This window comes from Myodes glareolus, chromosome 4 (assembly GCF_982192425.1).
Source record: "Myodes glareolus chromosome 4, mMyoGla1.1, whole genome shotgun sequence".
NCBI classification, from domain to species: Eukaryota; Metazoa; Chordata; class Mammalia; order Rodentia; family Cricetidae; genus Myodes; species Myodes glareolus.
Genome location: NC_142029.1, coordinates 46,600,969 through 46,614,051, shown reverse-complemented (window position 1 = coordinate 46,614,051; position 13,083 = coordinate 46,600,969).

Here is a 13,083-nt window from a genome sequence, read left to right as displayed (position 1 = left end):
GTGGGTCTGACATAGGCTAGGAATACCAACCGTCGCTGTACTGCAGAGTTGCTGAGCCCTTGAGTTCTCCTAGCCAATCCTCCTACCCATAAACCTGTCCTAGAACCAGAATGGGAACCTTTCCTCACCTTAAGAAGCTAGTTCCAGATTGTGCCCTGAGTCAGCTTCCATGGGTTCTGCACAGACCTCACGGCAGCTTGCATGGTGGAGCCAGCCAGCTGTAACGATGGGTTGTGAGTAGTCCCCAGACTATGTTCATTCTAGGGAGCCCCACTTTGTCCAAATCCCCTCCTATGTGAGGCTGAAATGATGACAGGACATCCTTGTGGTTCACTGTGATATCAAGGGGGATCATGTAAAGTGGATACCATGTACAGGAACACATGACACCCATTAGCTACTGTGAACAGCTTGACAGACTTTATTCTTAATTATCATTTTGTTAGCTTATTTTGTATCAAAATTTCACCTCATCTCCTAGATTCACAGTTAAAGACTTTCATGGACCGGCCCATCTTTTTCAGTAGCTTCAGTCCCAATATTCACACCTATATTTTCAAATCTTTCCAGTGAGAGGGGTCTGTCAGTCCTTCTGACAGACTGTCCATTCTTAAGTCTCAGGCCTGAATCCAAAATCTCTCTAGGCTTCCAATTCACTGAATCTCAATAGATGAGACATCCATATTATCCCCATCGCCTATCCAAACACGGAAGACACCTCAGATTTGTTTGTAGTTGTTATTGGTGGTGGTGTTTGGTTGGTTGGTTTTAATTAATTACACTACTCTCCAGTCAACTTTTATCTCTACAGCTCACCTCATAATTCATTTTATGAATTTTGGGAATAGGGCATATATGTAGATTAAATTTTTTCCTTGTCTTATTACTTAGTTTCCAACATTAACATTCAGGAAAAGAACTGTGTGGTTCTCACTTTCAAGTGCCTGTCTACAGAAACTCTCTCGTTTGTGTTCTCCTACTGGCCACTAGTACGCAGACTTGGTCATCCTTGATTTAGCTTATTTTGTTGCTCCTACATCTTGTTAATATCATAACACAACTGCTCTGTTGCTTTATGAATTCCACAGCAGTAGAGATTTTTTTCTGGCCTTGCAAATTGAAACTTTAATGGCAAGCTTTTCCTGTCCCTGCCCCGCCAATGTGTTTTTTGACAAGGCACAGGGATTTTTTTTTTCTCAAATACTCTCTGCAAGACCACTGCCAATAATTAGGCCATTCTAACATTTCCAGGACTCAGGCAGTAACATTAGTGGTAGTGTTAAGAATTCTCTCAAAAGTCATGTGTATTTGTATACTATGTAGTGTATATTCGGTTGTGTATATCATTACTTTTCATCAAGAAAGGCTAACCTAAGATGAGCTGAGCACCATAGTTTACTAAAAAAATGTGACTGGAATAAAATAAGAATGCATAACTAGCCAGGAGTGTAGTGTTTAGAAAGGCTGGCATGGAGTCAGTCCTGCAAGGGCTGATGTCCTGATTCTGCCCATTCCCAGCGATGTGACATTGGACAAGGGGCTTAGTCTCTCTAAAACACACGTTCCCTCCTATGTGAAATGGGAATTGCATTTGTGTTACTAAAAGACAGAAGTAGTAATTCTCTGAATCTTCTGATTCTGAAATATATCCATGGTCCAGGAGTAACCACCTTCTCTCTAAGCATAGAGGCACTTCTAGAATTAGCTAAGTGCTTTGCATGTTCTGAAGTATGAAGCATATTTTTACTGAGAAATATAATCAACATTTTTAAGTTCACCTAACAGATAGGAATAGAAAGGTGGGGAAGGATGTAGGGAGAGAGCACTGGGAGAGACAAATGAAATCTTGGGGCATCTCTAGGGTGAGCTAGAAACCTAGTGCAATGGAAACTCCCAGAAATCTATGAGTGTGACTCTACCTAAGATTTCTAGCAGTGAGGGATACAGAGTCTATGCTGGCCATCCCCTGCAACCAGACAAGACTTCCAGTAGAGGGACTGAGATACAAATCCAGATATAAAACCTTTGACTTACAACTTATCTGACTACAAATGTGCTGGGGTAAAGGTGGCAAACAAATTGTGGGAGTGGTCAACCCATGACTGGCCCAGCTTGAGAACTGTACCATGAGATGAACCTCACCCCTGAGGGTCAGAACCCAGAGGCAGAACAGCTCAGAGACCTGGGTTAGAAACAAACACAAACTGGAGAAGAAGAAGGAGGGGATGGGAGGAAGCGGAGAAGAAGAAGAAGAAGAAAGAAGGAGGAAAAGGAGGAGAAGGAGGAGAAGGTGGTCAATGAAATAATTCCTACTGATATTCTGCTATACTCCTAAACTCATAGAGTAGTACCTAGCCCAACTGTCATCACAGAGTCTTCACCCAGAAACTGAGTAAAACTGATGCAGAGACCCACCAACTATTGGGGCACACTCAGGAAATCCTGTGGAAGAGGGGAAGAAGGTTTGTAGGAGTCAGTGGGGTCAAGGACACAACAAGAAAACTCACAGACTCAACTAACCTGGACTCAAAGGGGCTCAAAGAAACTGAACTGATAACCAGGGAGCCTGCATGGGATTGACCTAGGCCCTCTACATACATGTTACAGATGGTGTAACTTGGTTTTCTTATGGGATTCCTAATATTGGGGACAGGGGCCATTTCTGTTGCCTGTTTTGGGGACCCTTTTCTCCTATCAGATTGCCTCATCCAGCCTTAATAGAAGAAGAGGGGCCTAGTCTTTCTGCAACTTGATATGCCATGACTGGATGAGAGCCATGAGAGACCTGTGATTTTCTGAAGAGAAACTGGGAAAAGGAGTGAATGGAGTGAGGGAGGGGCACTGAGAGGGAGGAGAAACTGCAGTTGTTATATAAAGACAAAAAATAAATAAAAACAAGAAATGAGAAACCATAAAAAATTAAGTTCCTAACAGAATTAGAAAAGGAATCTGGGTCTCTTGATGACAAAGTCACATTCCAGTGGTGCCTGACTTCCCTAAGAACGCACTGCCTGCACAGAATCCTGGGGCTGTGGAGGAACTTGCTCTATATACAACAATGGAATCCAGCGTCAAAGGTCAAAGTAACTCACATTGAAGTGTTGCAGGATATTCACACTATGAACCCTGAGATTTCATTGCTTACGGGAGGAACCTGCTTTTAGTTGTGGTGTGGCTCATCCCATGCATACATCCTTAATCCACAAGCATTCTCTTTGAATATTGTAAACATGATTAAATAAAATCAACAATAGGTTGAGAGATGGAGCAAACAATCAGTTGACAGGAAAAGCCATAGAGAGTAGGAGGAAATCAGGACAGAAAGAGGAACGCACAGGAAGTAGAGAGGAGGGACATCCAGTTGGAGGAGATTTTGTTTCAGATGGTGTAAGAGAAAGCCTTCTTTCTGGGATGACAGTGGAGGATGAACCAGCCTGATGTTTTCTCTGCCTCTTTGAGCTAGCAGGTTTTCACCCCAGCATCTGGCTCCCAAGTCTTCAAAAATAAAATAGAATAATAGTAAATTAGATTAAAAACAACAGGTAAGTACCAGTACTGTAGCTGAGGAATGTGTATTCTCGGTTTATAAGAACAAATCAATAAACCACTCAAATACACACACACACACACACACACACACACACACACCAACAGGTCTTCTAGAATATTACTCCACTAAAATAAAAAAAAATTATTGACTTTTATTGAGCTCTACAAATTTAACCAAGTAACTGAACCAGGTATCAGAAACCTTCAAGATGCCAATGGCAGTCCTATCTTTCAACAAAGAACAGAAGCCAGGTAGAACACCCATTCAAACTCTCTACTATCTGAGACTGTTTCCCAGCATTCTCTCAGGTCAGTGGTTTCCACGCAGAATTGACTCAAATAAGCTCCAGACAATCAGGCAGTAGTGAGTGGAAGCCTGGAGACACCAATAAAACATTCTGAGGTCTTTACCAGCGTTCCACTAACTGAAAACTCAACAGAACCACATAATAAAGCACCTTGATTATTCATTTCGACAAACCCAAGTGGTTTCCCAGGATTACATCCCGATAGCTCCGTTAGTGGTGCTAATCTGCAAGCATGGTGAAGGCTCCTGTTTTATATCATTTATACATTAAAATACAAAGGAACCATTTCTGCATACTGTATACTCTCAGAGGTGGAAACCTTCAGCCACTAAAGTAATTCTGAGTTAGCTAGAACAGCTCTAATCTACTGAAGGTTCACTTTGACCAGAGGACTTGCCAGACATTGTATATGTATCACTTTATTTGCCCCTCAAACAATGTAACAAATTAGGTATTAATTTTTATCACCATTTATAAAATGAGGAACGCTAAGATAGTAAACAATGGAGTTGTAATTCAAAGGCAATTAATGTCAAAGCCTGTCCAGACGGTGCCCCACCTCTAAAGAGTAGATGTAGATCATGTATTATACCAAGAGCTAATGATTAGCATATTTAAAGAAATTTGGTGACTAGCATCTGGAATATTATATCTGGGGTTTGCACATTTAGCTGCTGTGAGAACACACTATTTAAAGTGGGGAGGAAGTAGCAACATGAAGCTTGTTTCAAGTACAACATGAAAAGTGAATGAAGCATGACGAAGAGACTGGGCCTAGGTATGCTGGCTTATAGCTGATATTGCAGAAATTGGGAGTCTGAGGCAGGAGGATTGCCACCAATTAAAGACTGGCCTGGGTTGCACAGAAAGTTCGAGGTCAAGTGTTGGGCAATGGCAAGACTTAACTTTGCACAGCATAAACCAAAATAAAACAAAAACAGGGCCTAGAGGGATGGTTCAGTGTGTGCTGTGGTTTGAATGTGAAATGTCTCTCACAGACTCATATTTCTAAACCCCTGACACCGAGCTAGGGATACTGTTTGGAAAGGTTGTGGAACATTTAAAAGTCAAAGCCTCACTGTAGGAGGTGGGTCACTGGGAGAAGGCCTTGAGTCTCTATAACCCAGCCCCACTTTGTGTTCACTCTTTGCCCCCGAAGTATGAATGCAGCGTGACTGGCCAGCCTTCTGCTCCCACCATCATGCCTTTCCTGCCATGGTGAACTGCATCCCCTGCAACAATCAACCAAAAGAAATCCCTTAAAGAGAGACAGATATTGATTTATTGATTGATTAAGGGAAGACAAAGACGGGAGATAGTGGAAGAGGAAAAAGATAATATTCCAAGAAAGGGCTATGGTTAAAATGAAAAATACTGATATGGATTGTTTAAGAATGTAAAACAGCATTGCATGGCTGGCCTAACTTCCCCGGTGCCTGCATTGCAGAGCCTCTGTATTGCCTGTTATGGTACAATGTGTCTTTTATTTTTTTCTTGATTAAACTTGTTCTTTGCTTAGAAGTTAATACTTTCATCTATGCCTTTGGTAATCATTTTCCTCTTCTTATTTTAACAACATTGTGAAAACGTGGTCCCTGGTTTTTCATGTGTATGTTTGTGTGTCGTGTGGGATGTGTGCATGTTCGTGTATTTGCATGTATGTGGAGGTCCAAGGTTGATGTCAGGAGTCTTCTTCATTTGGGAAGAGTCTCTCACTTGAACCCAGTTCTTGCCAATCTAGACAATCTAGACAGTCAGTTTGTGATAGTCTCTTAATAATGGAATTGCTAGTGGGCCTCCACGCCCATTAGACATTTTTGTGGCTTCTGGGACTATGAACTCCAGGCCCTCATCCTTCCGTGGCAACCCCTCTACCTACTGAACCATCTCCTCAACCTGTCCCTGGCACTCTTATACTTTATTTTTCACTGGTTCAATGCTTTTAAAATTTTATTTTACCAGATTAATCCTTTTATCTTTTATTCCAAATTAAATGTTATGTCTTTAACATTTACTGTTGGGCTTCATTAAGAATATTTATTATTTTTAAAATTTTCTATTTTATGCACATTTCTTTTAGTTTGGTCTTATTCTCATTTTTATTTGACCTAAAACTTAATTTTACTTTAATTATCCGAGCACATATTCACCTTTCTACTCTTCTTTGTCATACTGTGCCGTATTTTTCTTTATTTTGATAATGGCTATCAAGTATGTGGCCAGGAAAGAAGTAGCAAAATACAGCAGACTTTGAGAGAAATGTCTGAAGACCAGCCCTAGACTTGTTCGCTCCTACCTGTGTCAGTGTGAGACCTATTTCTTTGATAAAATACCTTAAATAAACATCTTATAAAGGAGTGGTTGTTCATTGGCCCACAATTTCAAAGGTTTCAGTCCATGGTCACTTTGTGTTGGGGGAGGATGCTTGTTCATTTCCCGGCTGCCCAGACTCCTGAAATAATCACATAGAAACTGTATTAATTAAATCACTGCTTAGCCTATTAGCTCTAGCTTCTTATTGGTCAGCATCTTAATTTAACCCCTTTCTATTATTTTACATTTTACCATAAGGATCGTGGCCTACCAGCAAGGTTCTAAGCTGGCAGCTCATGTCTTTCCCCTCTGGAGGCTTCATGGCATCTCTCTGACTCTGCCTTCTTCCTCCCAGCCTTCAGTTTAGTTTTCTCCACCTAGCTCTATTCTACCCTACCACAGGCCAAAGCAGCATCTTTATTCATTAACCAATAAAAGCAACACATATAAAGAAGGACTTTCCACACCAACTTTGTTGCTTTGGGACTTTGTTGATGCAATGTATCAAGGCAAATGTGTGCAATAGAAGAGACTTATTCATAAAGAATGGCCAAGAAGCAAATAAAGTCACAAAGGTCCCAGGTCCCAATATCCCCTTCAGAGTTCTGTCTCCAATGGCTTCATTTGCTTCTATTGTTTCCACAAACTAAAGGTCCTGCCACCCTATTGTTATTGTAATTACTACTGACCTATACTAAACTACTCCTAAATCCTGCTTCCTCAGACTCCATCAGCCTGACCTCCCAGTGTGTTTGGTCTTAAAAGGCCTCATCATAGGAGTCCTTGCGCCAAATCCAGGATTGTCTCTCTCTCAAAGGCTCTAATAATCCCGTGAAATTATCATCTTGATTTTCAAAACTGGAATTGCTTCCTAACCTCACAGAGTATCTGGGCCTTTTAAAGGAGCTGTGTGGCCTTAAGCCCTAGGATCAGTTAAAAATTGTGGAACCATTGACCATTGTGCCAAAAACCAGAGGAAATTAAATCAAACCTTAGGAAGGAAACAGGTGTATACTCTGGTGGGAAAAATTTCTTAGAGGTTAAAATTACACAGCAATCCTTGCAAGCCAAAGCTCTTCATTTTTATTTTTTCTACACTTTTGAGTGATAAGACTCTACCTTAAAATAGTACACTATCCAGCCGTGTAAAAACCCTACAGTTTTATATTCTAAACTTCTTCCTCTTTATTTACAAACTGTTGTCATAGACTGTTTTACTCTTATGCATATCCTACTATGTTTGCCTCAGATATTTATCTCCTGTAACAAATAAAAGACAAATTTACTTTTATTTATTCCAAGTCGTCTGAAAGTTTTAATAGCTGCATCATTCACACTATCCGTGTTTTGAAAAACTAGTGTATGTCTTTCTTTTTTTTTATGTATAGTAAGTTTTTACTTAAAACCAGATATCTTGGGGCTAGAGAGGTGGCTCAGCTGCTAAGAGCACTGCTGCTCTTGTAAAGAGCCCAGGTTCAATTCCCAGCACCCACATAGTGGCTCACAAATATCTAACTCCAGTTCCAGGGGATCAGATGCCTTCTTCTGGCTTCTGCAGACAATGCATGCACATGTACATGCACAAACCCACCTGCAGACATACACATACGTTAAAAAAAAAATCTTTACCAAAACCACAGATATCTTATGTAAGCTAGCAGTACAGAAGTTAGTTCTTCATCCTCCAGGAAGAACACACCAAGTATTTTACTAGGACATTTATAGCAATCTGTTGAGGAATAGGGTGGCTTTGGGGTTAGCTAATAAATGCTAAGAGTGAGTAGTAGCAACAGCATAGCACTTCAAACAGCATGGAGAGATTTTCTGAAGCATAGAGCAGGGAAGGACATAAACCAGGGACAGAGCAGATGTGCAAAAAAATCGTTCCAGAAAACCAGCATTCACCCCAAAACTTGATTCCATTTCCAGGAGCTAAGGGGTGTAGTGCACTTACAAAAACAGTAGCAAACCGCTATGCTGTTGTTACTACTCACTGTTACTACTCACTCTTAGCATTTATTAGCTTAGTAGCAGGGTACAGTAGGAGGCCACTTGTTTGTTCCCAGATGCCCAGACCATGAAATAATCACCCAGAAACTATGTTATTTAAATCAGGGCTTGACCTGACGTAAGCGTATTGCTAGCTAGCTCTTTGGTTGTCTTTGGTTAACCCATTTCTATTATTTTATATTTTACCATGAGGCTCATGGCCTACTAGCAAAGTTCCAGCTGGCAGCTCACGTCTTTCCCCTCTGGTGGCTCCATGGCATCTCCTGACTTCACCTTCTTTCTCCCAGCATTCAGTTTAGCTTTCTCCATCTACCTCTATTCTGTCCTGTGCAGCCCCAAGTCAGTTTCTTTATTAACCAATGGTATTCACAGCATATAGAGGGGAGCTTACTTTCTCACTAATCTGACAAAAATTCAATTTTAGAATGCTATAGTGGTGCACACCAGTAATCCTAGCATACAGAAGGCAGAGGCAGTAGGATTTCTGTGAATTCAAGGTCAGCCTGTTCTACATAGCAAGCTCTAGGACAGACAGAGCTATATAGTGAGACCCCGTCTCAAAAAATTAAAAAGTAATGATATTAATAAAATCTAATTTTTAGCCAGATGCTGGGCCCACATGGCAGAAGCTTAGATGTTTTTCAGTGTGTCTATGTAGCTCTGGGCCCAGAAATCTATTCCATCCAATCTAAGCTTGAGAAGGAGAGGGGTTGTAGTTGGTATTTTTTATTTGTTCTATTTTGTTTGTCTTTCTGCTTGTATGATTCTAACTATGATGAATTTTTTAGTAGGTCCTGGAGGATGACAGTGACGTCTGTGTTTCCCCCAACACACACATTAAGGCTTTATTTCTCACAGAGAAGTATATGGGTGATGATTTTGCTTTCCTGGGGGTGCTGCCATCCCTACTCCAGGCCAGTGCCAAGCATGATGGATATCTCAGGACTCTTGGCAGCCTTTTTCTGAGGGTGCCTGGTGAGCCTTACCGTGAAGAACCCACAAGGGAAAACTCCATCTCTATTATTATTATTATTATTATTATTATTATTATTATTATTATTTTACTTTTACGAAATACCAATCCAAATTCCCACCCCGTCCCCTCATTCTGCTCCCCTCCCACTTCCTCCACACACCCTCCCACCCCACCCCACACCAATCCTAAGAGAGGGCAATGCACCGCACCCTGTGGAAAGTCCAAGGCCCTCCCTACTTCATCTAGGTTGAGCAAGGTATATATCCAAAGAGAATACAATCCTAAAAAGCCAGTATATGCAGTGGAGACAAATCTCAGTGCCGCTGTCAGTGGCTCCTCAGTCTGCCCCAACGGTCAACCACATTCAGTGGGAATAGTTTGAAAACTCCCCTCTCCACTCTCTCCCAAAGGATTCTGTGAAGTCTACCCCATATTTTGCCTTTGCTCTCTTCAAACCTCACCTGCTTGTTTTTTTACTATATTGACCTGTGTCTGTCCCAGAGTGACAGCGTAATTTCCTGTTCTCTCCAAAAGCCACCGTGAGCTCAGCTCTCTGAGGTGACAAGAAAAGTCCTAAGTTTGTGGTTTGTCTGATTTACTTGCTTGTTAGGGTTTTGTATTGGGGAGGGGACCATTATTTCTTCCAGTGTTCCATATTCTAAGGACACACATAAGAAATGCCAAAAATACACATTTGGGCCTATAAAGCTAATACAAGTTCATTAGAGAATCCTGGGAAATAAATGATGATATGAACAAAAGTCCTCCACAGCATTCTTATGCAGAGGTGAATGTTTTGCTATAGTTTTATAAAGTTTCAGACAGACTTTGACTCCCAGAGACTCTGCTTTCTTTATGGATAAATCTCTGCTTATCTCTCATTTCTACACACTGGGTGGTATATTTTAAAGATGAATTTTAAATACTATTTAAGGCCTGGATCTCAGAGCCAAAGGTTGTTGGAGTCAACCAATACTATAGATACACAGACTAAAAAATTTCCCTGAATTACTTATAAAGATGTGTATCTGAAAGTAATATAGTATTAGTTACAGTTTCGTGGGACTCAGGATGATTTCAATCTAATCAAAATACATGTAAAGAAAACGATTGCTTTCCCTTATGGATCTGAACCTAGAATTTCTTGATTTGAAAACTTGGCATGTGATATCCTTAATGACCTTTTAAAAAGCTCTTCATCAAGTGTCTTTAAGTAAAAGCATTCCAAACAGCAAAAGGAAGTATGTCTTGTTAGACACGTGTCAGTGTGGACTTGTTAGAAAGGGCTTTCTTCATTGGGTCCCATTTTAAAGCTCCAGGCTTTTGGGGATGTTTTAACATGGTGTTAAAAAATTAAATTAAATAATTAAAGATAATCACCAGCAAAAGATATCTAGCAATAATTTGATAATTATTCTAAGTTTATATGACTTGAGGGGATATCTTTTGCTCAAAACATTTCAATGACTTGAATATTCCCATTTATGAATCAATAACTCCAAATTTACCAAAATGATTACAGGTTTCTATTCAGTAAACATTCTATTGCTAACATAGTCCAGTTGAAAACTACTTTTAAGTCTGGAGTATATTCATTTAGGGAGTCTTTTCATTTCTCACATGTTGTAAGAGGTTGCTTGTTTGTTTCCTCGCTGTCCGGCAGCTCAGACCCAAAATAAACACACAGAAACTGTACTAATTAAAACACTGCTTGTCCATTACTGTTAGCGCTTATTGGCTAACTCTTACATATTAATTTAACCCATTTCCATTATTTTATATTTTACCATGAGACTCATGGTCTACCAGCAAGGTTCCTACTGGTGCCTTGCTTCTTTCTCTTCTGGCACTCCATGGCTTTCTTGGACTTCACCTCCTTTCTCCCAGCATTCAATTTAGTTTTCCCTGCCTAGCTAAGTTCTGCCCTACTGTAGATCCAAAGCAGTTTCTTTATTAATCAATGGTAATCACAGCATACAGAGAAGAATCCCACATCACTCGCAAACTTTATTTAATTCTTTCAATGGCATTTTAGGGTTTTTGTTGTTGTTGTTGTTGCTTGTTTGTTTTTGGCTTTTGGTTGTTGTTTGTGATCATGCTACAAAAAAGTATTTGGGGATGCCAGGGACATCTGAGGAAACAGTCCTAAGCCAGCGACCTCTGCCAGAGCAGGCTCAAGACAGTGACCTCCACAGGAACAGGTACAAGGGAGTGATCACCAAGGAAGTAGGCCTGAGCCAGAGACCTCTGCTGAACTTGGTGCATATCAGGGACCTCTGAGGAAGCAGAACTGAATTAGCGACCTCTGCCAGAGCAGGCCTGAGCCAACAACCTCTGCCAAAGCAGGCCCAAGGCAGAAACTCAACAGGAGCAGCCGCAAGCAAACAACTTTTGTAGAAGCAGGCCCAAATGAACTCTGGGACTGCAGAGCAGCACCTGGAGTGCCAAGTGACCTCCAGGAACACCGAGTGACCTCCTGGTGACTGGAACCATGGCCCTGACTGCACCATGAGGAGCAACCATCTGAGCCTTAGATCCACTGGCACCTGGAAGATTGATCACCAGAGACACAGCCCCAACTACATCAATCAGAGGAAAAGATGCGTAGACAAGGTGAGAACACACCCAACACCACAAAAAGCAATATGACACCAACAAAAACTGGTGGAGCTACAATAGTAAGATTTGCACACCCAAATATAGACGAAGCAGAAGAAATGACCTAAAAATAACTTTAGGAGAATGTTTGAAGGTCTTAAGGAAGAAATGAAAAATTCCCTCAAAGAAATGGAGGAAAACACAAATAAAAAATTGGAAGAAATCAACAAATCATTTAACCAAGAAAAAGCAATCAAAAAGGTGAAAGAAACAATTCAAAACTTGAAGTCTGAAATATAGACAATAAAGAAAACACAAGGCATGGGAATTCTGGAAAAAGAAAATATGAGAAAACAATCAGGAACCACAAATGCAAGCATAAACAGTAGAATACAAAAGATAGAAGAGAGAATTTCAAGTCCTGAAAATACAACAGAGGAAATTGACTCATCAGTCAGAGAAAACATTAAATCTAACTAAAGTTTAACACAAAATATCCAGGAAATATGAAACATCATGGAAATACCAATCCTAAAAATAACAGAGATAGAAGGAGAGAAGTCCAACTCAAAAGCACAGAAAATATATTCAATAAAATCATAGAAGGAAACTTTCCCAACCTAAAGAAAAACATGCATAAGTACATACTGGATTTTAAAAAAGTCCCCTAGCCACATAATAATCAAAACACTAAACATATAGAATAAAAAAGAATATTAAGAGCTGCAAAGAAAAAAAACAAATAACATATAAAGTCAGATCTATCAGACAACTGACTTCTCAATGGAAACAATGAAAGCCAGAAGGTCCTGGTCAAGTGTGAGTATGCAGACACTAAAAGATCACAAATGCCAACCCAGACTACTATACCCAGCAAAACCTTCAATCACTACTGAAGGACAAAACAAGACATTCCATAACAGAACCAGATTTAACCAATGCCTACCCACAACCCAGCCCTACACAAAGTACTAGAAAGAAAATTCCAACCCAAGGAAGTTAGCTACATCCACAAAAACACAGACAATAGATGATCTTGCAGCAGCAAATCCCAAAGAAGAGAAAAACACACATAATAACATTACCAACAACAAAAACTAAAATAACAGAAACTAGCAATTACTGATCATTAACTGGTCCCTTAATATAAATGGACTCAACTCACCTATAAAAAGACACAGGCTGAGCCAGTGACCTAGGCTAGAGCAGGTTTAAGGCAGTGAACTCTGAAAGAGCAGGACTGAGCCAGCAACCTGGGCCAGAGCAGGCCTGGTACAGTGAATTTCATGGGAGCAGGAGCTTATCCAGACCAGGGTCATTAGTGAAAGC